This window comes from Camelus dromedarius, chromosome 14 (genome assembly GCF_036321535.1).
Source record: "Camelus dromedarius isolate mCamDro1 chromosome 14, mCamDro1.pat, whole genome shotgun sequence".
In the NCBI taxonomy this organism is placed as follows: domain Eukaryota; kingdom Metazoa; phylum Chordata; class Mammalia; order Artiodactyla; family Camelidae; genus Camelus; species Camelus dromedarius.
The window spans coordinates 68,437,248-68,462,280 of record NC_087449.1 but is presented as its reverse complement, the minus strand read 5'-3'; positions in this window follow the sequence as shown (position 1 = coordinate 68,462,280).

Sequence of the window (25,033 nt, the reverse complement as noted above, 5' to 3'; positions counted from 1 at the left end):
CCACCTCAACTTCATGGCACACAGGGACAGTGATCAACTAGCCCTAATTAGTGACTTTTCCATCATCACAGACATAGGTTCCAGAGATGCCCATCCACTGAAGAGCCAATGACTCCATTGGTTCAAAAGGTTCCATTATTTCAGGAGAAAATCATGATCCAAACGAAATATCAGAAGGAGCCAGACTTGAAAACCCTTCAGCAATGTATCACACATGAGAATAGAGCTGCAGGAAAGACTTTAGTGTAAATAATACTGTAATTCTGCCATTAATTAAATAACCTTAACTTGACTCATTATCTTCAGAGTTACATGTTAATAATTTTACTGGCAAACATTTCATAAGTTAATGCTGAAAAGACTTAAGCATAGATAGATTTAATTAATTCCATATTTACACTAGCTTTTGCGCTTTTAACTTCAAATGATTTTCTGAAAAGCCAAGGAGTGTATAGACAAGTTGCATAAGTGGTGAAATGACAAAGTCATTATAAAATTGTTTGGAAGGGGAGCTTCGTGTTAAGGGATGAGGCTGAAGGTAGACAAAGCTCTCCGCCCACGGTTCTGGCAATGGAGCATCACGTTTGGGCAAGGGAGGGCCCCTGGGATGGGAAATTTTGGTATCGATGGTTTTCCTAGCCCCTATTTCATTTCAAACATTGAGAAACGCATCATCCTGTACGGTGTCTCCTGATGACTTTTCCATACGCCCATACCCTAGATGTGCTGCGTACTAGAAGGGGAGCCGGTGGTCAAACAATAATTCATGGTAGTCGGTAAAAAGTTAAAATGAACGCTTGGTCGTCTTCTCAGAGACATTCAGTATTTAGCCTCAAACTATCTACTCCTGAGAGTGGCCTGCTCTGGTCCCCGGAGAAAGAACAAGTTCCAAGTGGCTGGTGTCTCAGGGTGGACTCTGCGTGTCTTCACCTCACTGCTTTCAGCACTGGGGGCTTTGCACAGCACCACGGCTGCACAGATGCTTCTGGGAGCAGGTGGCCCCCATCCCTAAAAGCTGATTCCATGTTCTCTTCTCTCATCCTCAGGGTGAGCCTCTGCAGGGGACTGATGGTAGGGAATGTCCCTTCCTTCTGATTTCATCAGAGAAAAGTCCAGCCTACATGATGGACACACACCCCTCCCAGCTCTATGAGGCACCACCAGCTCGTTGATCTATCCCTTGTCTTCATTTGCCTGAAGAAAAAGACACTGGCCCTTAATTAACCCACCCAACCCTGTAGTTTCAACGATCTTTGCTTGAGTGAATTTCTGGGTTAAGGTTAATGATTCAACTCTGCTTCCAAGCATGCTCATTCAGAAGGTAATTCACATTTACTAGGCGAAGCGTGCAAGGGCACACCACGCCTGTGCTTGGGGGCAGGGCAATTTGAAGCAATTTTTATTAAGGCAGCAGGAAGAGGGTTGGAGGTTGGGTCAGATTCTCAGCTAATTACAAGCACTTTATCCTGGGACTGCTTAATACTCAGAGTCCGGGCCAAAGCTGGAGGGAAGAAAGGACAAGGCAGGAAGAAGCATTTGAGCTAAATCCACAAATGTCTCCTGTGTAAAAGGAAGTCAGGTGCTTGGGGTCAACCTAGATATGGCCCTGGCTTTCCTCTGTGAGTTTAAGAGTTAACTGTTTTGTTTAGGACTCCAAGGTGAGCCCTGCTGAAGGGGAAGAATGCCACCGAGCAGTAAGTGGAGGCAAAGATGGCCTGGGTGTGTGGTCTGGCTGTTTCCTCTGAGAGGCCGGGGAGCTGGTGGGCTCCAGACCTCACTCCCTACGGTTCTCAACAATACTGAACTCCATTATAGACCGATGAGGGCATCACTACTTGGCTGTGTTAATTTTTAATAAGCTGGTTTCTTCAAATCTAATCATACCACGGAGGGCAGTTTCTGTACTTTATAAGCACAGATAAATCCCTTCCCAATCTGCAAACTCCTTGGTGGCAGTTTGCAAAGGCCTTTGGGTAGCATGCTTTAAACCTTCATCTCCTGAAGTCATTCTCGACTTGTAAGTACCTCTGGAAGATTCATTGTGGCTTAAATAATTGAATCTATTTAAAGAAATGAAGCCAATTAACTTCTCAGTTTATGACCAAGAAATAATTTCACCATGTGTGGTCAGATTCTGCTAAGTGTCTGGGGATTCAATTATTGTTTAGAGCTCAGAAAAACCCAAACAGGATCCTAAATTATGTCAGACTGCCTTCTCCATGGCATTTAGCAGGGTAACCTCTGAGTCCAGACTTGACAGTAAGATGCCAAGTAACTGTAACTCTACATCTAATGTCTGTAAATTCTGTAAATAGGTGTTTCTACCAGAATCCTCAGGCAGGATTTGTAAACTGGGGACTTCTGCCTCCACATTCTAGTTTTGGTGTCGTGTGTTTTTTCCCCCTTGCCTTGTGCCCCTTTCTCTTTATAAGAGACACAGTGCCCTCCTAGGTCTTTCGCTGGTCTTAAGTATTTTTTCTGAAGCTCTCTACGCACACTGAGATGAAAGTGATGGGGGAGTGGGTGTCGCTCAGCGGCAGGGCACATGCTTAAGTACGCACGAGGTCCTAGGTTCAATCCCCAGCACCACCGTTACATAAAAAAATTACCCCCATAAAATAATAATCTTCAAAGAGATAATGTAATGTCAGAACCAATTTAAAAAAAGATGTAAGTTATGGATGAAAAGTTTTTAAAAAGATGAATTTTTCTTGAGGGAATTTGCATTTTTAACAGGAAACGTCATCTGGGAATCCAGAGAAGAAAATATGGGCAAATGGACTATTAGACGTGACCGCAGGCTGAGAACCCTGAGGACGTCTTCGCCCTCCGGGGACGCCCTGTGGGCTGAGCTCACTGTGTCTCCCGCTCCCTCCCACCGTAGCTCACAGACGGAGCCGTGGCCCACGAGCAAGGAGGAGAGCAGAGACTGCGACACCTTCTCCAAGTTCTCCCTCAGTGATCCATCTTCTTCACCTCCGAGGTTTACTATTTTATTCCCCTGTCAATTCTAGACCCACGACTCTCGAGTCTGTAGCTCTGGTCCAGCTACTCTCCCAAACTCCAGACATGTTTCTAAGGCTTTTTCTTTGTGTGTGTGTGTATATATATATTTTATATAATTTATTGTAGATATTTGTATATATCTATAATATATTGCATATATTAATTTTGTATATATATAAAATAAAATTTATTAAAGTATAGTCAGTTTACAATGTTGTGTCAATTTCTGGTGCACAGCTTAATGCTTCAGTTATTCATGAACATACATATATTTGTTTTTATATTCTTTTTCACTGTAAGTTACTACAAGATATTGAATATAATTCCCTGTGCTATACAGAATGAACCTGTTCATCTATTTTATATGTATTAGTTAGTATATGCAAATCTCAAACTCCCAATTTATCCTTTCCCATCCCCTTTCCCCCCCCGGTAACCATAAGTTTGTTTTCAATGTCTGTGAGTCTGTTTCTGTTTTGTAAATAAGTTTGTTTGTCTCTCTCTCTCTCTTTTTTTTTTAGATTCTACATATGAGTGGTATCATGTGGTATTTTTGTTCCTTTTTCTGGCTTACTTAGCTTAGAATAATGATCCCTAGGTCCAACCACGTTGCTGCAAATGGCATTATTTTATTCTTTTTTATGGCTGAGTAGTATTCCATTGTATAAATATACCACAACTTCTTTATCCTAAAACTTTTTAATAAACATCTCCACTTGCACGCCCTGCTCCCTTCACAAACTAAAAATGCCCAGACTCAACCTGGCAACTTAATGAACATACCGCCACCATTCACCCAAAGCAGAAACCTGGGTGCCACCCACATCTTCTTTATTTCACTCATCCTGCATGTCCAATCAGTCCCCAAAGACACCACATCTATGTCCTAGGTGTCTCTTACATTTGACCCTTCCATTCTTACTCCCCGCTAGATTACTGCAAACAATTACCTTTGCTCTCCCTGATGCTTGTTGTCACATTTCTCATTGGTCCTAAGTCATTCAACACCCTTCACAGATGACACCTCCTCCGTGAAGCCTGAATATCCACCCCCTACCCCCCAAACCCTGCCATCACCATAGTCCTTCCTTCCTCTGAGCCCATCATCCCCTTCCAGCTTGTTGTGTGCACCCCTGGCTGCCTGGGGCACCTGTGCCGACCCACCTGCTACTTCCTGAGGAGGACCAGGTCTTCTCATCTCTGTATTCCCCTCACCTAGAATGATCCCTGGCCCATGACTGTAATCTGAACAAAAAGCAACACTCAGCTAAGACCATAATTTGAAGACAAATCAGAGGAGGGTGCCTGGGCCAGCCACCTCATTGTTCTGAAGAGAGGCTGAAGGGAGAACTGAGCTTTTCTAGAAAGTGCCCTTTTGCTGCTGCAATCAGCCCTACAAGCCAGAGTTAGAGGGATGTAAGTGAGGCTGAGGACTCAGGTCCCCAACTCTCTGCAGCCCATCTTAACGCCAGAGGATCCCAGCATCAGGGAGAGATTACCTGTGCCCTGCCAAAGCCCCTACTGAGGTGAAAGCATTTAACCCTGGGTGGGGGCTGTGCAGGTGAGGGCAAGACTCTTGGGAATGAGCCCTCAGGCAGGTGGCCCTGGGGGCAGGGCTGGCACTAACGGAAGGAAAGGCTGCAGCCTGGAGTGTTAGAGCCACAAAGGCCAAAAGTGGTCCACATTGGGGTGGCCTTCCAGGAATCTGTGGCCCAGGTTGTCCACAAGGAACACAACCATAGACCCTCTTCGTCAACCCGAACGGGCATTCCCAATGGCTCCTTTCCTACAAGGTGAGTTTGGGGAGGGGTCCTGCCCCAGAAATGGTTTCTGGAACAATCTGTGAGTGGTGGCTGCTGTGGGGAGTGGGGCTTGCCAGGCATCTGGTGTAGGTCAGTGCTGTTGAGGGGGACATCTGAAAGGTTCCAGGAAGACCCCATGCACAGAACCCAGGGTAACGTTCCCCTGTCCCCAGCTCCTAAGGCAGAGTCTGACCACATGGTGAAATCATTTCTTGGTCATAAACTGGAAGCTAACTGGCTCCATTTCATTAAGTGGATCTAATTACTGAAGCCCCAGCAAAGGTTCTGGTGCTCGTTACTAATGAGAGTGCTCTTTGCTGGCCCCTGCCTTGGGGACCGGCCAGCACCCTGGTGGCCTGAATGAGTTCATGTAGCAATGACACATGGGCCCTGGGGGCCAGGGAGGGAAAGGTTCCACAGAACAGGGACCTTGGGAGCCAACTGCCTAGATTAAGACCTTCCAATACCCCCAGGACTGAACTGGAAATGAGCTTGGAACTTTATCCAACAGCATAAACCAGTGCTAAGTGTTCTTAGAGACCGGGAAGGCCAAGGGCGACAGCTCTAGAAATGAGGCCATAAAACACTGGCAGCGGGTGGACGGCAGTCCTGGGGTTTTCATCCAGAACCAAGCTTTCCGCGTGTTTGTAAGGTTGGCTGTGCTCCAGGGCGGGACACTGGGTACCGAGCTGTGCCCTGGCGATCGTTTCCCTCTCAGCGATGCCACTGAAGAACCACCCGCGAGCGTTTAAACGGACACAGTGACCACACGGCATGCGTAAGAGCAGTGCTGGGCACTGGGCAGCTGTTCTCAAATGTCTCACAGGCAGGGAATAATTCAGTTCACGCTGGGCGTGGCCGCCACCTTGCCCACTGGATCATGAACCACCATGGATATTTCAATTTTGTGATTAGTTACTAAGATCTTACATTGTAGTTTATTTTTTATCCCTTAATCCTGAGTCCAGCTGATGAGGCCTAGATCATGAAAGCATTGAAAACATTCTACCTTTACCTGAAACAGACTTCAAAGTCCGTTGTGTAGACATTGGGGGGTGTGTGTGTGTGTGTGTGTGTTTTCTCCATGACCACAATAACCATTTTCACAAAGCTGAATGGCTCTGCTGGCGTGAATGATGACGATGGTGAAGATGATGCCCACGGCTGTCGGGCTCTTCAGATCACCCCACTGTGACTCCCTTTCTCCCGCTACCACCCAGGTTCTGACCAAACTGAGAAATCAAGCAAACAAAAAGTAGCTGATGGAGCTAACACACGGACCCTCATATTAGTAGAGGTCAGATTGGATGAGGCAGCTCGAGCTGTTGGAATTCCAAGCTGTCGGTGGTGGGCAGACCTGCCCACCCAGCCCAGGACACCCCATGCTGGACCCAGGAGTTGCGGAAGCAAGCACGTGCTCTCTCAGGAGCATCCTTGGTTTTTCCTCCCCAAATTTACTGATCAGGTAGGTCACCCACCCTCCTGGGGAAGAGAGTAAAGCGATGAGTAATGAAGTATCCTGCACAGGGGAGGAGGCGTCCTGGCGACGACTTTACAGAAGCCAGTGGGATGGGGAGGGTGTTGCTCCATGGTAGAGTGTGTGTCTATCATGCATGAGGTCCTGGGTTCAATCCCCAGTCCCTCCATTAAATTAAGTAAGTAAATAAATAACCCTAGCTATCTCCCCAAACACACAGTTTACAGAAGCCAGCTACGAGCCAGGTGCTGTGCTATCACCACACCTACGTGATGGCTGATGCTCATAGCAGCCTGAAGTAGGCATTACTCGTCCTAGCTTGGGGATGAAGGGTTTGATGTGGTCGTGCAGTTAGGTGGACGTGCCCACGGTCAGCTAGTTAGTGACAGGACAGGGTTTTAAAGCCTTTATCCTTTCCAAGCTTGAGTGCTTATACCTGAAAATTACACAGAGCCGTGACCCTCAGACAGGGGTCCAGGGACCCCTGGGAAGTCCTCAGACCCTTCCAGGGGGTCTTCAGGGTCTGCACTATTTCCATCGGGATCCTGAGTGATCGCTTACTCTTTCGCTCTCATTCTCTCGTGGGGGTACTGCGGAGCTCCCAGGAGCTACGTGACACATCACAGCCGACTGGAGAAGCAGCTTTGGGAGTTCAGCTGTTAACCAGAGATGAAGGAGATTTGCAAAAATTGTGAAGTAATGCCACTCTCCTCACCAAGTATTTTTTGTTTTATAAAACATACTTCGACTTATAAAAAATATTTATGTTAATACGTGGTAAGCTTATTATTAAAAATGAAATAATAAACATTTGAAATTTTTTCTCAGTTTTAACTCCTAATACACCTGAATATACATAAATAGAAGCTCTTTGTGGTCCTCAGTGTTTTTAAGAACATAAAGGGTTTCAGACACCATGCAGTTTGAGAACCACTGGGGTAGACCCTCATTTAAGGGGCTGAAACGGCCCCTTTGGGCTCCCATTTCTGTTCAGCTACCAGCAGAGACCTGAAGGATGGGTCCCGATTAGAAAGGAGAAGGCCAGGGAGGGAGAGGAGAGTGTTCTGGGAGGTGGGGACTGCTGCGTGAGGCTGAGGGGCGGGCAACGTCCACGTTCAAGGGCACAGTTTGGCTGGTGTGTCTGGCTTTCTGTCCAGTCTGGCGGATGGCCACCCAGCAGTCCCGCTGGCATTTGTCGGGTCTCTGAGATAACACAGCATGATGGGGAATGGTGAGGAGGGACACATAAAAACCCTCTCACCTCCACCGACTGTCCGGACCAACCTCCCCTGAGCAAAACATTTTCCAACCCATCTCTCCTGACTTCCCCAAATCAGGGAAAATTGCTGAGCAAGACATAATACCGTCACGCATATGGCCGAGATGGAGATTTGACCTTGTGGCTCTCTGTCTTTAAGGAAGGGAGTTTTGTTTCTCAGTCTGGCAAATTGACATTCTCAATCCTTGCTACACTAGCAGTTGGCCTGAAAGTTGTGGTTTCATGCGAGAGACCCATAAATCAAACGCATGGCAGTCTGGATGGTTATGACAATATATGAAAGTGCTGTTTGGATGGTATTAAATGAGCAAAGTAGGTCAATATTGTCTGGAATAATGAACTTGAGTTTAATCAACATATCATAAGCAAAATTAGGTGGAAAAGGATAGCAAGTTATAATTGCTGTATTTGGTTATTTGACTTCTTAATCTTCTAATATATGCACATAATAATAAAACAATTTTACATGTGGATAGAACTCATTTTTCTACAATCATGCAAGTGTATTTAACACTATGTTAATAATACATCATGCTGTATTTTGGGGGAAGCATTTTTAACATTGTACTCATTGGGTGACATTGAGTTGTCCTAAATCCTCACACCCATAGGCAGCATGGTGGTCTTGACACATAGTAGATATGCTTAATAAAAATGGATTAAAACAAGCAGGTAGAATTAAGTTTAGGAGTGAGTCTGTTTCCCAGATCATCAGTTAGTTGTACATGGGCCAAGGCAAGTCTTTTTTTGGTGTCATGTGATTGTTCCATGGTACATAGCAACCTTCAAAAATTTGGACAGTCTTGCTAACCTTGAGGAAAAAAAAGAATGTAAATCCTATACTTGAAAAAGGATTTTTTTTTTTTTTTTTTTTTTTTTTTTACCAAGCTGATCCTTATCCTCGTCCCTTTTAGCTCTTGCAAACCTTGGAGGGAAGAACTGAGTAAGGCAGGGAGGAACACAGAGAAAGATTCAGGGGCTTCCACTGATTGAATGATTGTGCTCAGGAATGGAGCAGTGCCAGTATCCCAGAACCATCTCTCCTGACTGCATGGCCTCAAGGAGGTCACCTACTCTAGTAAAGCTCTGGCAACTCCCATTTCTGGAAGTGTAAGAGCTAAATGGAGGAACTCCTGTTAAGTAAGTAGCTGGTGCAGGTAAATGCCTTTAACAGACATTGCTCCTCCTGATTTCCATGGTTTGTCATTGTTATTGTCATCGTCATCAACATCTTCATCACTGTTGTCATCATCATCACCATCGTCATTGTCCTTGTCATTGTCATCATTTTCATCAGCATCATGACCATCACCACCATCATCATCACCATCATCACCATCATCATCACCACCATCATCATCACCACCATCATCATCATCATTATCATCACCATCATCATCACCACCATGACCACCACTATCATCATCACCACCATCATCACCACCACCATCACCACCATGATCATCACCACCACCATCATCACCACCATCATCATCACCATCATCATCATCACCATCATCATCACCATCATTATCATCACCATCATCATCACCACCACCACCATCGTCATCACCACCACATCACCATCATTGTCATTGTTATCACTAGGGTCAAAGAGGAGGCATCTCCATATCTAAGGGGAATTAGACCCTCTGAACTTAATGCTTTTTTTTTTTTTTTGGCCAGAACGGAACAAATTGTCCAATTCATCTCTATTTGGACCCTGTTGTCTTGAATTCTCATGCCATTTTGCAGGGTGGTACTGTTTCTTACATGTTGACATTTCAGAATCCCTTGGGTTTGTGACCCTGACAGCATAGAAGGCAGTAAACTAACCAGTGTGGGGGATCAAGGCATCTGTTATGGCCCTGGGGACGGGCAGTTCCGGGAAACTCCTTGTGCCTCTATGGATGCCTGGACTTCTGACTATGGCCAGCATTGACCATCCACCCCAGGTCAGAAGGAGGAAGAGGCTGGACCTGATGTTTGCCCAGCCACCATTGCTCTGCTCTCCTTGTGACAGTGACCTTCACAGTTTAATCAGTTGGTAGCAGAGGTCCAGATTGCCTCCTAGTAAAGCATGGTTTAAGATCAGTTTCAGGAATTTCCTGGGTGTTTTTTTTATCTCTGCAGTGAAGCCATCACGGCCCTTGCAGCAGCTGGTCAGGCTGAAAAGTTGATGCTTCCAAGCAGCTCATTAGGGTGTAATGGCGTTTCTGAGAGTAGACGCTGCTACAAGCAGCAGGCAGAAGCCTCCCGCAGCAGCAGCTTGATGTATCTTCCTCATCACCAGGGATCGGGCTGGTGTGCAGGCCATCAGGGACTGAACTGCACAGGCAACTCCGGAGTCTGAAAAGGTGCTGAGAACTGTGTTCTCCCGAGCGGGGATGGGACAGTCTCTGGGTGTGCAGGTTTAAATGGAAGAGCAGGGTGTCGGGGGAGGGTATGGCTCAGTGGTAGAGCACATGGTTAGCATGCACGAGGTCTTGGGTTCAGTCCCCACTACCTCCATTAAATAAATAAATAAACCTAAGGACCTGAGTAGCAAATGGAGGAGGAATGGGGACTGGCAGGTCTGACTGGAGTCAGGCAATGGTGGTGGTGGATTGAGTTGGGGGGTGATTTAAAGCCTTTTCCTCCAATTTAAATTGAGCAGTAAATTCTGACTCTATCATGGCTATTGTAGCTGATGGGATTAAAGTCTGGGAGGAAAAGTGGCTTTTGAAGTCGGGAAAAATTCTGATTTCAATCTCCGTTTATCTTTTTAATGATCTTGTGGCCTCCAACAAGTCACCTTCGGGGGCTTCACTCTCTACTGGTACAGCCAGTGTGACTGGGTCTTCCTACAGCTGTTGTTACCTGGCAGACCCTGAAGCGACTGGACCACACTGGTTACAGTTCTGTGGGCTGACCGGGTGCAGCGTGGTGGTGTTCCTCCGACAGCTCTCGTGGTTGTATGCAGACTGGGCTATGTCCAGAGCCAACCAAAGGGGTGGCTGCGCTGGAAGGTCAGTGGCCACTCCACCGATGTCTCAGCACCACAGCTGGGTGGCTGGCAGGAGTGGGGGCGGGTGTGGGCATCCTTATAGCACGGCTGTCTCAGGTTCACCCACTCCTCACACGGAAGACCGCTTTCTGAAGACTCCGCTTTCCAAGCTGGGAGAAACGGAAGCAGCCAGCCTCCAGAGGCCCTGGCCACGGCAGAGACCCAGGATCACTTCTGCGGTAGAAAAGCCGCCACCCAAGTGGAGGGGCGAGGACGCCATCTCTCCATCGGAGAAGTGGCAGAGAATCTTCACCTTTGATCCTCTTCCAAGTTGAGGAAATAGTATTTATCCCAACTACCACTGAGAGAACTAACAGGAGAATATATAAAGCGTCTTCCTGACTGCCTGACACACATGGGCTCTCAGCCTTTGTCCTGGATCCCGTAAAACTGAGGCGTTCCACCAGCAGCTAGGCCCGAGACCACTTGGCCCTGACTTTCCCTCCCAGATGGGGAAGTTATGGGAAAATCTGACCTTCTAGACTTTAAATTAAGATAGTTGTTCTAAGCCTTTGTGGGCACATTAGAAACTCATGGGGAACTTTTAGAAAGGCCACTTCTTGTCCTTACCCGAGAGTTTCTAACTTGCTTGTTTGGTAGGGGACCTCTTTGCAGGTCTAAGCCCCCTCCCCTAGTCCTGTTCACGTCTGCAACGAGAGAGCAAACACGGAGGATCCAAAATGCTGTGTGCACCTGCAAACATGTTACCAGGAGAGGTGACAGGTTGACCTATGCTGAAGCCTGCCTGGGTGATGTCCAGGTCAGCCCCAGGGGGCCACAACTGGGCTCAGAGAGGTTGGGACTCTGCAAAATGCCTTTGACAAGGGGTAGATGCCCATTTTCCCGAGGCCTCGGACAGGGAGGAGGAGGTGGGCGAGGTAAGCAGCAGACCCCTGTAAGGAGCAGTGATGGGGGTGCCAAGAGGGTGTGAACTATGCAGAAACCACACCTCAGAGGGGCCACTGTTTATGATACTGGGTGATGTCCCGTCCCCCTGGGCTCTCTGGTGCCCCCCAGCAGGAGGAAGATTTGACAAAGTCATGCCAAGGTGGGTGTCTCCCCATCACCGTCTCCTTCAGTGAGTGCTTGAATGAACTTTCCTTCTCTCGAGATTTAACACCCATATTCATAAAAATAAAACGGTTCCATGAGACCCCTGCTAAAGAGAACAGCTCCATTTGGTTTCCATCAAGTCCAGGATGGCGGTGATGGATAAAAATAGCTGCCTTTTACGAGGAAAGTGCTGAGCGGGTGCAAATATCACCCACACCTTGAAAGTATCTGCTGAGTCTTACTATTCCCGCATAATTGGGGTTATGGCCAGTTGCTCTCTCCCATCGGTCAGATTTTCTGTTCTGACGCCTCCTGGGTGAATTAGCGCCCCCTTCATAAGCAGCCAAGGGCCAACTAAACCTTTCTCTGCCCAGGCGAGGAGAGTCTCCCCTGCCCGCTCCGGCTCCGCCGCCCCCACCGCCCCCGCCCTCCCCTGCCCGCTGCGGCCTCTAGGAGGGCGAAGGCGCCGGACAGGAACGTGGGGCCGGGCCGCTCCTCAGGAGGCAAGAGCCAAAAAGCAGCGAGGGAGTGTGGCCCCGTAGTGGGTTTGCGGAGAGTGAGTGCGTGGCTGGCCTGCACGCTCTGCCCCCCCCCCCCCCGGCGCCGGCCCCTCCCCAGGCGGGAGCAGGCTCCCCAGCGCCGGCTCAGCTCAGCCGACCGCCCAGCCGTCCGCCGACGCCTCGGGCATCGAATTCGGCCGAGCCGCTGGACGGCTGGGAGAACGTGAGGCGGAAGTGGGGGCCGCTCTTCCCCACCGAGAGTCTTCCTCGTCTCTGTGGGTTTCTCATCCACCTTCACCCTCCTGACGAGTAAAACAGCCGGGGGCGGACTCCGCCCTCGTGGCCCCCCGGGTGCGGCTGGGCCGGAGGGCAGGGCGACGAGGCCCCCAGGGAAGACGATGTGGGGAGAGAGGCGCCGTGACGCGGAGGGAGAGTCTTCCGACACCTTTTGAAGTTGGTGGCGGTCTGTGTCGAGGACTCCGCCGTCTACAAAGTCTCACAAAGAACTTTCCCCTTTTTAAATAATTTATTTTTGAAAATGAGAGCTATTATTAATTTTGACTGTCCATGCTGTGAGCAGCTAATTCGTAGCCAACTGTGCGACCTTGCACTGGCCTCAGCCACGGACTGCGGCCGGACGTGCAAACCGTCTGTGCCCGTGTCTCGGGGCTGCCGCAGCCCAGCGCCGCCGCCGAGCGGCTGAAACGGCACGCACTGACCCCCCACCCCGCACGCACTGGTCCCCCTCCCCCCGTACGCACTGACCCCCACCCCGCACGCACTGACCCCCCTCCCCCCCGTACGCACTGATCCCCCCCACCCCGCACGCACTGACCCCCCACCCCGCGCGCACTGACCCCCCTCCCCCCGTACGCACTGACCCCCACCCCGCACGCACTGATCCCCCCACCCCGCACGCACTGATCCCCCCCACCCCGCGCGCACTGACCCCCCTCCCCCCGTACGCACTGATCCCCCCCACCCCGCACGCACTGACCCCCCACCCCGCGCGCACTGACCCCCCTCCCCCCGTACGCACTGACCCCCACCCCGCACGCACTGATCCCCCCCACCCCGCACGCACTGATCCCCCCCACCCCGCGCGCACTGACCCCCCTCCCCCCGTACGCACTGATCCCCCCCACCCCGCACGCACTGACCCCCGCACACCCGCCTGGGGGCTGCAGGCCCCAGCCCAAGGCGTGGGCAGAGCTGGTTTCCCCCGAGGCCTCTCTCCTTGGCTTGGAGATGCTCTCTTCTCCCTGTGTCCCCTCGTGGTCATCTTTCCGTGTGTCTGCGTCCGGGTCTCCTCTTCTTATAAGGACACTGGTCATATGGGATGGGGGCCCACCCTAAGAACCTCATTTAACTGAGTTGTCTCTGTAAAGACCCCATCTCCAAATGCAGTCGCATTCTGAGGTACCAGGGGTTAGGATTTCAACAAATGAATTTGGGGACGGAGGAGGGGCACAGTCAGCCTATGACACCCCCGAAGGCTGGCCACAGCGTCCTGCCTGGGGGCCAGGGGGCCCGGTCTGCAGAGAGCCCCCCCACCCCGACCAGCTGCCCGTCCTGTCCTCCCTGCCCTGTTCGGGAAGGTTCCGCGCCTCCCGGGAACGCCCTTGGCCGCCGCGCGCGGGACTGTGTAACACGGCGGCTTTCCTTCTCACCGCCCACAGCCGGAAGCGCAGACAGATTGCTCCTCTCACGTTTCAGGCCTTTGAATATAGAACAGAATCGATTTTATATGTGGGAGAGGTGGGCTTCCCCGCGTGGCCCGCGTAAGGTTGCCTGTGATGACAAAGCCCCTCGCTCAGCACCCCCCCCCCCCCAGGGAGATCAGAGATGAGCTTGCCCCCTCTGGAGGTGAGTGCAGAACAGACAGAAGGCTTAGCTACCGCCCTAATGGGTCTGAGTTAAAATTTTATTTCCCTGTTCGTTTACCAAGGAGCTGCTGCCTCTCCAGGAAACACGATATTGCAAGGCATGTACATCGGGCCCATCAGCAGTTTCAGACTCATTTGCTTCACTGCTTTCTGATGCCCCGAGTCTCAGCCTTTCTTGCCAAGCACCCTCCTTGTTCTAGAATCTTCTCTGGTCCTCTGTTGCCTCTTCAGTCAGGTCCAAACCCCTGCCCCTCGCCAAGCACCCGGATTCTCTCTACTTGTGAATGGGAAACTTCTTCTCTGAACAGACCAGCTACTCACCTCTCACACAGCCCCAGCCACTCAGGGTGCTCCAGACACCTGCCTCTGCCGATTCCTGGTGCTCTTCCAGCCTGACCAGGGGTTCAGAGCACAAGAAGCGTTGTCTGGAGCGTCTTTGTTTCCTGTGTGTACATCACGTTTCTCTGAAGTTGCAGAGCGCAGAGGAGAGTGAAGAGATGGCGCTAGTATTTCTGAGCGATTCCTGAGGGCTGGGCTTCGGCAGACAGAATGTGCTTTCAGGCCACAGCGCTGTGTTCCACTCCAGAAATCACAGTGTTGAGATAAAGCCATTATTTATTTATTAGAATGCCCCAAATATTTTAATCTGCAGGCTCTCACCTCTGTGTGACTCAGTCCAGCTCCCACAAACACGCGCAGAGGCAATTACTGTCCTCTCTCCTGTAACCCTCGGGGCAGGCTGCCTTTCACGGGTGCAGAAAGGACAGAGCCCCTGTCACCCAACTTGCTGGGTGATGTCCTGTCATTTCTAATTAAGCTTCCTGGAAAGCTTACCTTTCTCTACAGATTTCTCTGGCTTGTTTCTCCTGCACAATTTTTTGTTTGGACTTGTTTTTGCAAATGGCAGAATAACGTAGAGATCAAGAGCATGGATTTGGAGCCAGGCAGCCTCGGTTCGAATTCTGCCTCTGCCACTCACAGGCTGTGTGGCCTTGGGCAAGTTACCTAACCTGTCTGTGCTTTACTTTCTTCAGGGGTAAAATGAAGGATAATAATGCTCCCTGTAATAGCTCCTACCACAAGATCCAGGGCACGTGGTCGTGCCTACAGTAGCACCGACCACAAAGGGGTGTTGAAACAGCTGAGACGTTGTAACTGGGTAGGACCCTACTGTCATTGGGGACCATCTGTATCTGTGATGGTCTTTGCAACTGTTTAACTGTAAAATGGTTTAAGGGTTTTCCTCATGCTCTTGCTGACCAGGGCTGGGCTGGAGAAGAAGAAAGCTTGGGTGGTCTGCCTAACACCCTAGAGGTGCTGTGTGCAGGGGTCATGCTCAGTGCCCTTCTCCTGACCCCAGTGCCCTCCTCTTGACCCCAATAACTCAGAAATGACAATTGGGTGTTTTGTGCATCTTGTTGCTCATAACTCGCCCCAGCTGCGCATGTCTGCAGTTGTTTTTGGCCCCTTGTGATGTCCTTGTGTCCTGTTGTTCAAGCTGCAGCTCTGAGCCTGCTCAAAAGGCTAAAAGCACTAATCAACCTGACCGTAAACTGCACAAGTTTTCCTCTAGAGCTCTTTTCCACGGGGCCTCTTCTCATGCATCCTTTGTTGAGGTACAAGAATATTAAGAGCCCCAAAGCCAGAGGTGAACTTCATACCCAGCAGAGGGAAGGCGGCTGCTGCACCTGCAAAAACAAGAACAACTTTGCAACAGTTTGTTACCCTGTATGTAATCTCTATGGAAACTAGCCCCACCCCTCAAACTCTTGAACTTCTACTAGAACTCCCCGCCTTCTCTCCCCAGCAGACTCACAGTCTTAGAGACACCAGCCCACTGTGACCTCCTTTGCCTGCAAAGAAATAAAGCTGCCTTTTCTACCTCATCCAAAACACTGTCCTTGAGTCTCAATTCGGTGAGTGGGGTATGGAGGCCAAGTTTTGGCAACACATGAGAAGCCTGCAGCACCCAAACTAAGGCACTTGCCCCAACATAACTTCACTGTTTTGTCCCAAGAAATTCTCGCCCAGGAACATACGGCTGTAAAAAGAAAATCACCGACTCACAAGCTTCAGCGGCATCCTGAATTTCTGATGAGCTGAACCGTAGGTTCCTCAGCTGCGCAAACATACGTATTCATCAAACTACTGTATGTTCATCAAAATTTGGTCCAAGCCCCTGGCCTGGCTGTGTCCACAGGTCCTATGCTATTATATCATGAACATCCCAGTCAGGCCCATGCACTGAAGAGCCCACCTGCCAGCACTCAAACCCAGACCCCAAACCTTATCAGCATTCGCCTCTCAGCTCCCTTTGATTTCCGCCAAGGCACGTGCTCCCTTGCTGTCCTGAATGATCTGCTTGACTCTGCTTGATCTGCAGGGAAACTGGCAGTTAACAGCATTAACCGAGCCGCCGTTCATTTATAATATCTAATAAGCAGTTGGTGCTTGGTGTTTTACAGGCAAGGGAGGTGTTAGTCATCTTCATTATGCTCCACAGTGAGATAACTTTGCTGCAGAAGAACATTTACTTTACACCCTTATGCCCAATGCGAGCTCACACAGAGCTCTAAGCGAGCAAGTGAAAAGAACAAAGAAAAGATGTGGTGGGAAGGAGGCTGCAGGTAGACCTGGAGGGCACTGGTGGGGCAGAGGAAAGGGCATCTCCTGTCCTCCTTTCTGCCTCCCCCCAGCCATCAGCACGAGTCCCCTTGGGCTGCAGTCATTGCTCTAATCCTGCTCTGATTCTTGTGGGGTGATGGAGAAGGCAGGGCCCCGTGTCACACCATCTCAGCATCCAGGGTGGGAGGACTGTTGTCAATAACATCTCTGCACCCCTCACTGCCTCTCAGAGACTTTGGTCTGTCCGGCCCCACCTCTGCCTAATAGCCTTGGAGTGGAAAAACCAACACAGTGATAACTGTTTCCCTTTCCCCCTTATTTCCTCTCTCCTGTGGGGCCCTGATCTTATGAACTTCCATTCTGCCTCCTGGCTAGTGGGAGGTGGCTGTGATCCACCTCCCAAGATCTCGGGAGGGACCCACTTGAAAAGGCGAGCAGGCAAGAATTCCAGAATGTTCTCTCTCCTTCCACCTTTTCCACTCTGTTACCTCTGGAGGCCACGTCCTTCGGATGAAGGGCATCCCATGGACATCTGATCAGAAGCGGCAGAAGGTCCGAGAAGAAAACCTTGCGCGTGCATGTGGGCAGGTCACTTTGCTTTTCACGTCTGACCAACAGCATCGATTTTTGCCTGGGCTATTTGATGCTTTTATATCTGACCTGGCGCTGGAGAAGGTCTGAGCAGGGACCAGGAGGCGGGCCCGCGATGCTCACAGTCTGCTGGGAAGCGGCTGCTGACGGGACGCCCCGGACGCTCACTCTGCAGAGGGCTGATGTCGCTGAACCAGAAGCACGTGGCGAGAGGAGCAGACGGGGCCCGCCTTCTCACCGGTGACCCGCTTCCATTCGGAGGTGGTGTTTGAAACCGCTGTTCGGATTTGTCAGACTTTTAGTTTTCTTTCTTTCTTTTTTTCTCTCTAAGTGCACACAGTGAAATCACCTCTATTTTCTCCTGAAACAGATTTTATTGGAAAAACACAAGCACTCGCATTCCCTTACGTGCCCTGTCCTAACAGACAAGCTGTTGAGATTTTTTTTGAAATTTGTTGTCAAAAGTAGGACAAACCACCTTATAAATAAAGTACAGGGAGGGCAAAAGTGTTGAAATCCAGGCCCCTCGACCCCTTCAGTATTGACTGCAGAGCCCTGGAGAGCTGCTCCCGGCCTTGTGCGAGGCTGCGAGAGGGGAGAGGGCCCCTGGAGGCCACGCTGGCCGTGAGCTGAGCCCCCAGCTGTTCGGAGGCCATTCCCAGCTGGTTTTGCCGGGAAAATGGAAGCGAGGGAAAGACTTTTTGTGCGCACACCACTAACCTGGAGTTTCTGGTAATTTAGAGAGGGGCTGCGGTGAACGGTCGGCTTGGCCAGACAAACACATAATGCAAACAGGATTGCAGCAGGGGGTTTGACTCCCTTTAACTGGCTGTTCGTTTGACAGGACTGAAGGGACACACCATTTACCTTATCTATAATTGATCTGCCAATTATCCTTCTGTCTTCTCTGGTTTTCCGCTAGACTGCAGCACAGGGACCCGACGTGGCCAGGGACGAGCGGGCTGCTTCACGCTCAACGTTATATGAGGACGAAGTGAATATTTTTATCAAAATAAGCGCCCAAGAGAAAACACGTAGTTTTCGTGATTCAACACATTATTTCACTAATTTGTCTCCGTTTCTTTTAAAACATTTGATATTTCAGAATCTTGACTCATCCAGATCAGTGGTTCTCAACTGGGAGCACTTTTGCTCCCCAGAAGACATCCGGCACCGCCTGGAGGTATTTCTGGTTGTTAAAACTGGGAGAGGTGGGCAGGTGTGACCGGCATCTAGTGGAGAGAGGCCAGGCCCCCGCGGCAGAGTGATAGCTGCCCCCCGAGTCCGCAGTGCTGGATGCCATGACCTAGAGGGGCCTTCTCAGCTCTTCTGGGCAAGGGAGCTTGGACTCTGAGGCTGCGTGAGGATGTCTGCTGTTTCCATGGTGCCTCTTGAAGGAATTTGACATTTCTGCTTCCGCCCATCATCTCAGACCCAAGAGGACCCGTGAGACAGCAAGACCTGAGGAAGCTTACTCACCTCAGTTATAGATGAACAGGCCTGAGAAGGGAAGGAGAGGGCCAGCCGTCACCATCGGTGACGTTGCGTGTCTGGTGAGGAGCCTCATTTGTGCCACCAGGGGAGTTTCCCCTGGGAAAGGGCTCCCGGGGATGGCTGGCAGTGTCTCCCACATCTGGACAAACAGTGGGGCGGAGAAGATGCTGAGTGAGAGCTGGTGCAATGCAAGCATTAAAGCCCGAGTGAGAGAAAGTTCTGGAATGCCTTCTCATTAGCGGCGCAGGCAGACTCCTGTGACTAACCTGCCAGTTTAATGAATTATCCCCTTGGATAGACTGGCAATTTGCTTAGTCTTGCCATCTTTTCCTACCTGTTTGGCCAAGACTTTCATAAAATGCAATCTGAGGCTGTGAAGACATGGTGGGGAACGTGCCCCGTGGCTGTGACGCTGAGCGCATCCCCAGGGTGCAGACGTACAAGAGCAAGCAGGGGTTTCATCTTCTCCAGGAAGACGTGATCTTAGCCGTCCATCCACTCCCTCCACTCCCAGGTAGAGATGGGAAGTTGAGCCCCGCATTGGGTTGACTTTTCCACTGGGTTCACCCAACTGAAGGGGCAAGAGCGGGGTTTAGCGTCAGGCAGATGCAGAGTCCTGTCCCAGCTTCATTGTGTGTTACCCACATCCATGGGGACCCTCTCCAACTCGGCACGCCCCCGTCTCCTCGTAGTTAGAGCTGGGAGAACGATGCCCAGGCCCTCGGGTTGCCATGGAGACGGAGGCAACGTGTGCACAACGCTCAGCCCACTGTTTGCCACGAGGAAGCTCCCGGGAGGACGGTTACAAGCCCTTGGGGGTAGCAACTCCTGCAGTGGCGTCAATAGGGTACAATGCAAAAACACGGTCTTGTGTTCAAAATGGGCTGGGAATTGCGAGGTGAAGGTCAAGTAGGTTTTTGTTTTTACTGCAGGACTCCTCAGGAACATTAATATGCTAATACAAACGAATACACGAGAGATAAATAGTGGGCAGCATTTTCCAAACTTACTTGATTCATTTCACACCTAATTATTGTGCTCATACATATGCAAAACACTGTTTGAGGTATTCAGGATCGCGCAGGAACAAGCCGGACTGTGGGCCCCTGTAGGTTTCATCCTGGGGAGCGGATGTGAAGGAAGGATGGAGGGAAGTTGTCCGTGACTGAAAGATGTGGTGCAGAGAGCTGAAATGGTTGAGAGGGACGGCTGGTTGCTTTAGATTGGGTGGTCCAGGCAAGACTCCAAGAAGATTCAGGTTGAGGGCTCAGTGACAAAGACACAAGCAAGGGACAGTCGGGACAAAGAACATTCCAGGTAGAGGGAAGTGGAAATGCCCTGCTCTGAGGATGAGTGTGATATGACGGACAGACCTGTGGGAAGTGGGGTCAGAAAGGCAGGAAGGAAGGACCCCATCATGCAGCATTTGAGGTGTGTTTTAAAGGGTCCCTCTGGCTGTGCTGCTGTGACCAACACCGCAGGAGGCAAGGGGAGAGGTGGGGAGACAGTCGGGAAGAAAGAAATCCAGGGGGTGACAGGGCTGAGCCAGAGCAACGCCGGGGCTGATGAGGAGAGGATGTCTTCTAGATTTGTGTCACTGTTCCTTCAAATAAACTTTATATTTAAATGTTTATTCATATAGAATCCCTACATCACGAACCACAGGTAAGCAGCTCGATGGATTTTCACATGCTGTACACATCCATGTAATCACCGCCGGGGGCTGGAGGGTCTCCCCGGCACGTCCTCCCACCTCCAATTCCACACCCACTTCCCCAGGGGAAGTGGCATCCTGAGCGCTAAAGCCATACAGCAGGTTGGCCTGGTTTTGAACGGGTACGAGGGAGTCGTACACGGCGTGTTCTCTGAGTAGCTTCGTCTGTTCCCCGTCAGGAAAGGCCCACCAACAGCTGGTCGTCGCCAGAGCTCCTCGTCTGGCTGCTGCCTGGATGACTGCGTCGTCCTCTACACTGGAACGCTATGCCTTCTTCCTGCCACGGTCATTTGGTTGGACCCTCACTCTAGCTACTATGAGTAACGCTGTTGAATCACAGCATACGTGCGTGTGTGCGGAGACCGAGGAGGGGAATTTCTGGGCCATTCGGTAGATAATACCGAGCACTTTCCCAAAGAGGCTGCACTGCCGTTTCTCACACTGTCAGGGTAAGAAGGCTTCGGTTTCCCCCACTTGGCACTGTCAGGCGTTTTAATGTTGGCTCTTCTGGCCAGTCTGCAGTGGGGTCCCCTCGGGACCTGAGTGCTCACTTCCGTCATGATTAATGAGGTTGAGTGTCTTCTCCTGTCTAATGTGCCAGTCCGGATGGCCTCATTGGTAAAGTACCTATTTAAACATGTTCCCCCTTTTCCACTGCATTTGTATAAGTGCTCGATTTGTGGGTGTTTATTTTTAAGTTCTAGAATTGCCTTTTGACTTATTTTTCTGCTTTCCATTTGCCGCCCAAATTCTATTCCTTGTTCTTAAATTTCCTGAACATATTAATCGCGGTTACTTCAAGGTCTGAGGGTGAAATCTCAACATCTGTGACTCACTCTGGGTTTGTTTCTATTGTCTGTTTTTCCTTTGGTTTTCATTTAATTCTTGCATTTTTTTTGAGCAATAGTACATTGAAAGCCAGGTGTGTTGAAGAGGGCCTCTGATGATTGGATGGTCCTGAACTTTAATTTTTCTCTCCTGAGTGCTGTGAAACTACGAAGTTATGCTTTGCTTCCTAGCTACCACTTTTGCCCCCTAGTTTTTCAGCCTCGAGACTTCTGCTAACTAATCAGCAAATGCCTTCACAGGAAGAGCAGCACTGAATTGAATCCCCGTCTGTCCCCTTCTCTCCTTTCTGGAGTGCGTGGAGATCACCTAAGCCAGTTTATATGCAATCTGCTTGAAGTTCAGTTTTATGGTTTTGCTGTGGCTGTTGCTTCCTCCTCCCTTTTCTTTTCCTTTTTTCTTTCTCTTTTTCAGAGGGGGACAGGCTAGTCTATTGCCGGCCTGCTCTCGTTCCCGGTTACAGCCCTTCCCGGGTCCCACCTTGATGCCCACATGGTTCCTGGAACACATCCTCCCTGACAGCTTTGCGCATCCTGCCCCCGCCCATCCCTGGGAGACTGGAAAAGGCTCTTCTCAGCTTCTGAGCCTCCCAGCCTCCTTTCATCAAATCAGCAGAGGAAAAGTCATGCCAGAGTCTTGGCTCGCCTCCCGGAGCTGACCTTCTCCCTGGGATCATGGTTCCACTCGTCCCTACCACCTTGGTTACACTCAGATGCCTTCAAACAGATGTTTATTTAAATGTACTTCCCCTGAATTTTCTACACGAAAGACATTCTCTATACAAATTTTTCGGCACAAAAGTTGTTCTAACCAAAGAGATCATCTAAATGAGCTTGTTTGTCGTATCTGGATGTGGACTATTTGGGTGTACTTTGAAAGGAGAGCCAACAAGATGGCCTGAGAGATTGCCTGTGGGTGTGAGAGAGTCTTCCTTAAGGATGACTCTGAAGTCTGTGGCCAGAGAAACTGGAAGGATGGAGCTGACATCCTTTGGAGGAAGATGTTGAGAGAGGAGGAGTTACGCTTTGACGTGCTGAATCTGAGATATTATCTATCCATATAGAGATGTTGACTGAGCACTTGGATATATACATCTGGAGTCTGGAGGAAAGATTCAGGCTGAAAGTGAAAACTCACTGTCTCTGAGCCAGCAGGAGATAGATGAACTTGGACTTTAGGAGAAGGTCTTCCGGAAGACGAAACTATGGAGCCGTTGGCATATACATAGATGTTATTTTAAACCATGGAAACGATCACTTAGGGAATGAATATATGGGAGAAGAGAACTGAGGTTGGAGCTCCTTGGCACAACTTTAAGAAGCTGTGGAGAAGAGGAGATGAGAAGGAACCACACTGATCCAGGAGCGAAGCCAAGAGCATGCGCTGTGTTGGAAGCCAAGAGAAGAGAACCACCGGTGAAGAAAGAGCCATCATCCATCTTTATGAAGATGGCCTCGGACTGGAAGAATGAGCTGCAATTTCTGGGATTCTCCAACATTTTTAGGTCAATCAAGAAGTGAGGAGATGACAAGGAGCTTGGAGGAAGACCTTCCCATTAAGTCAGAGAAAACCTAGCAGAGCGGGAGGTCTCAACAGTCAGGAAGAGATGAGTTTCAAGAGGGACGTAGCATCAAATGAGTCAAAACCTGCTAAGGATTCAAATAGGATAAAAGCATGGAAACACCTTTGGTCTGGGCAACATGGGTCCACGAGTGACCTTAACAAGAGCAGTCTCCGTAGAAATGTTAGGGATGGACGCCCAAGGCAGAGGGTTAAGGAAAGAGTGTTTGGAATTGTATTAGTCGGGGTTCTCCAGGGACACAGAACAAATAGGATGTGTGTTCGAGTGTGTGCATATGTGTGTGTCTGTGTATGGGAGGGGAAGAGAGAGTTGAGTCTATTTTAAGGGATTGGCTCACACAATTGTGGGGGCTGGCAAGTCCAAATTTTGCAAGGCAGGCCAACAAGCTGGAGACTCAGGGAAGAGCTGATGTGGCAGCTTGAGCTCAAGGCAGTCGGGAGACAGAATTCCTTCTCCCTTGGGGGAACCTTAGTCTTTTGCTTAAAACCTTCAACTGATTGAATGAGGCCCACCCACACTCCAGAGGGCAATCCGCTTCACTCAGTATCTGCTGACTTAAATGTTAGTACCCTTCCAAAAAACACCCTCACAGGAGTATCTAAATAGTATCTGACCATGTGTCTGGGTGCCGTGGCCTAGCCACGTCGACACATAAAATTAACCATCAGAGATGAAAAAAAGAAGCAGAGTGTAGATGATCCTTTGAGCTCTTTCCCTGTGAGCAGGCTAGAGCTGGAGCAGCAGGTGGAATCTGAACACTGTTTTGTATCATCAGAGGAGATATCTGAACATGTTTGATCACGCAGCCTTTGTTCTTGGAATAATTATTAGTATTTCCCTGATGAAGTGTCCTGTGAAAACCAATTTGGGATATTCTGGCTTAAGGACCCCAAACCCAGTCTGTAACTTTTTTCTAACAGTGAACCAGCTGCACAAACAGAACCCTGTGCTGCTTTCCAGCCTTCCCTGTGCTCTGTGGGGACAGCTGACGAATTCAGCAGGTGATTCCTGCTGATGGGCTGTTGCTCATCTCTTCAGGTTCTGCATTCACATCGTGACAGGACTTCCCGGGAGGAACAGTGCCTTTCATACGCTGTGTAGTGACCTCAGGACAAACATCATACCCCCAGACACTCATGGGTTTGCTTTTGGGGACGATCAGCTGGATCACTGGTGCAGAAGACCGTATCATTCGGCCTATCCCACCTGGAAGAGGCGGCCCCGGTGAATTCCCAAACAGCTCCGTGCTGTAAGGTGTTCACCATCACTCGCATTTCGCCATCTAGTTCTATATATTGGCAGATACCTATTGCAAAGAAAGAGTTTGGGGGGAAAAGATAAAAACAATTTGAACATCAACTCCAAGTCTGTGCTTAATTCCTGGGAAGACCAGGAAAAAAATAAATAAATAAAAGTGACCACAAGATCCGCAATGCTGATTTTATGAAGAATGGTACAAATGTCTTTGGCCTGCACTCACGTCACTAAGGAATCTAAATTTCCCTTTGCAGAGAGGGATCTCACCTGCTTCTCACTTCTAGAATTAGCCGAGGCTCTTAGTTGCAAGCAACGGAAACCAACATCACGACTGTTTAAATGGAAAAGGAGTTTGCTCAAAAGAGGCAGGGCAGCTCGCAGAATGGTTGAGAAGGGAAGGTTCAGGCTCAGCACCGGAAGGCCAAGGACAGCGCACACATTGATGCTGCAGAACAAGCCAGGAAGCCCACGGCGCTGGCTCTCAGCCATCGAAATTTTCACTGCCAGCATCCACTAGTGTTAGACGCTGAGCACTGAGTCCCCAGCACGCAGCCCTGGTGCCCCAGGAAACTTCTGGCAGCCCCTCCTCCCACAGACAGGCCCCCTCTGTACCCCGTTCCCTGAGTCACCAGATCGGACTCAAGCCTGAGCAAATGCCTCTGGCGGGTGGACTCCAGGTCACGTCATCCTGCCACGTGAAGGCTGAAACTGCGAGTCTCTGCCTTCTCCTGCTTCTGTGTAAAAGGCATCTCTGCCTCCCACCAAGACCCGTAAGGGGAGATTCCCACACGTAGGATGGAAGATGGAAAGCCTGGCGGCAGAAAAGCAAGCAAGAGCAGCAACGCCTCCTGCAGCCCACCCACCTGCCGGCTCGG